Source organism: Clupea harengus, unplaced genomic scaffold, assembly GCF_900700415.2.
Source record: "Clupea harengus unplaced genomic scaffold, Ch_v2.0.2, whole genome shotgun sequence".
Classification (NCBI taxonomy): Eukaryota; Metazoa; Chordata; class Actinopteri; order Clupeiformes; family Clupeidae; genus Clupea; species Clupea harengus.
Window position 1 is genome coordinate 85,001 of NW_024879646.1, and position 2,500 is coordinate 87,500.

The 2,500-nt window shown below is 49.4% G+C and overlaps 1 pseudogene; it reads left to right on the top strand.

The window, feature by feature from the left end:
• Nucleotides 1-2,500, top strand: part of LOC122129443 — a 15,472-nt pseudogene that overhangs the window by 8,456 nt on the left and 4,516 nt on the right.

Consider the following 2,500-nt stretch of genomic DNA (forward strand, 5'->3'; position numbering starts at 1 on the left):
CATCTGTGTCTTTCTCCCATCACTGCTACAGGTGCACACACAGACAGACACACACACACACACACACACACACACACACACACACACACACACACACACACACACACACACAGGAGTCCAGCTGTTGTTTCTGCTTCACTGCTATGGAGTAAAGGCCCACAGTAGAAACACAGGCAGCTATAATCACTAAATCATCTAAAGGATGTTTACACTGCGATTGGTCAAGAGGCTGTTTTAACACACACACACACTGTGATTGATTAAAAGGAAGATTACACACACACACACACACACACAAACACACACACACACACACACACACCCACTGAGTTCTGTGAGGTGGCGCTGCTGACTGACTGTCTCCCCCTGCTGGTGCAGAATGTGTACTACACGCAGACGCAGCAGCTCTATGTCGGCCTGCTGAGTCCCACCATCGACGACGACGACAATAAGTGCCTGGTGGACGTCAACAGCAGGCCACGCCTCCTGGAGTGCAGCTACGCCGCCGCCAAACGCATGAAGCTCTACTGGATCTTCACTCAGGTGAGCTCTGATTCGCTCTTCACTCAGGTGAGCTCTCATTGGCTATCACTCAGGTGAGCTCTGATTGGCTCTTCACTCAGGTGAGCTCTGATTGGCTCTTCGCTCAGACGAGCTCTGATTGGCTGCTCCTCACATATTGGTAATACACAGGAAGCAGGGCCATATTTAGCACTCTGTACCAGAGGGTGAATGTGTTTGTGATGTTTAAGGACGAATGTATGTGTAGAGGAAACTAACTTTTAGTTCTCTCCTGGTGTATAGGAGTTTTCTTAATAAAATAAATAAAAGTTCCACTCAAAAGCTTTAAGTTGTGGATGTAAAGCTGTTATTTAAACGCCCTCTATCTGGAGTAGTTCAGTAGGTCAGAGGTTCTTCTATCTGGAGTAGATCAGAGGTTCCTCTATCTGGAGTAGTTCAGGCCTTTCAGAGGTCCCTCTGTCTGGAGTAGTTCAGGCCGTTCAGAGGTTCCTCTATCTGGAGTAGTTCAGGCCTTTCAGAGGTTCCTCTATCTGGAGTAGTTCAGGCCGTTCAGAGGTTCCTCTATCTGGAGTAGTTCAGGCCGTTCAGAGGTCCCTCTGTCTGGGGTAGTTCAGAGGTTCAGAGGTTCTTCTATCTGGAGTAGATCAGAGGTTCCTCTATCTGGAGTAGTTCAGGCCTTTCAGAGGTTCCTCTATCTGGAGTAGTTCAGGCCGTTCAGAGGTTCCTCTATCTGGAGTAGTTCAGGCCTTTCAGAGGTCCCTCTGTCTGGAGTAGTTCAGGCCGTTCAGAGGTCCCTCTGTCTGGAGTAGTTCTCAGAGAGGTTCCTCTATCTGCGGATGCCTGGCTGGGAGTGAAAGTGGGGCAAAGCTCCACTGATCTGAGTTCATTAAGTGATAACGCCGCTGTGTGTGTGTTGTGTGTGTGTGTGTGTGTGCGTGTCTGTGTGTGTGTCTGTGTGTGTGTGTGCGTGTGTGTGTGTCAGCTCCACTGATCTGAGTTCATTAAGTGATAACGCCGCTGTGTGTGTGTGTGTGTGTTGATTGTGTCTGTGTGTGTGTGTGTGTGCGTGTGTGTGTCAGCTCCACTGATCTGAGTTCATTAAGTGATAACGCAGCGGCCGTTTTAAACAGCACTGCTGTACGGAGACTCCGGCTGATGGAGCACAGAGATGAGAGGAGCAGATGGAGCTGACACCCACACACACAAACACACACAACACACACACCACCAACACACAACACTGATAGACAGGGAGTTTGGAGAGAGGGAGGGGGGGGGGGGATAGAGAGAGAAAAAGAGAGAAGGGAGGGGGCGAGAGAATAACAGAGAAGGAGGGAGAGCAGCAGAGAGCAAATGAGAGAGGGGGAGGGGATGAGAGATGAGCGGGGTGGAGTGAAAGGAAGGAGAGGAGAGAGGGGAAAACAAGATGTAGACAGAGAGAAGGAGGGTGAGAAAAACATGCGAGAGATTGCGGATAACAGAGAGAGAGAGGGAGAGAGAGAGTGTGTGTGAGCATGTGTGTGTGAGCAGGTGTGTGTGTGTGTGTGTGTGTGTGTGTGTGAGCAGGCGTGTGTGAGCATGTGTGTGTGTGTGTGAGCATGTGTGTGTGTGTGTGTGTGTGTGTGTGTGTGTGTGTGTGTGTGTGTGAGAGTTTATTTAAAGTTGTCTTCTGGTTGTGAGCCAGGCGCTGCCTGGAGACAAGTGTGTGTTAGGGCAAGTGTGTGTGTGTGTGTGTGAGGATGAGTGTGAGGGAAACCTATATATACACACACAGAGAAACATACACACACACACACAAACACAAGGTGGAAAAACACGAGGTAACACAATGCGCTTCACAGAAGACAATGGTGGGGGTGGGGGGTGGGGGGTGTTGTACACTTGTATTTGACACTGATTTTCCAGAGGGATGAAAAAAGCATACCATGTAAGTGCACACATATTACAAAGCACACACACACACACACACACACACACA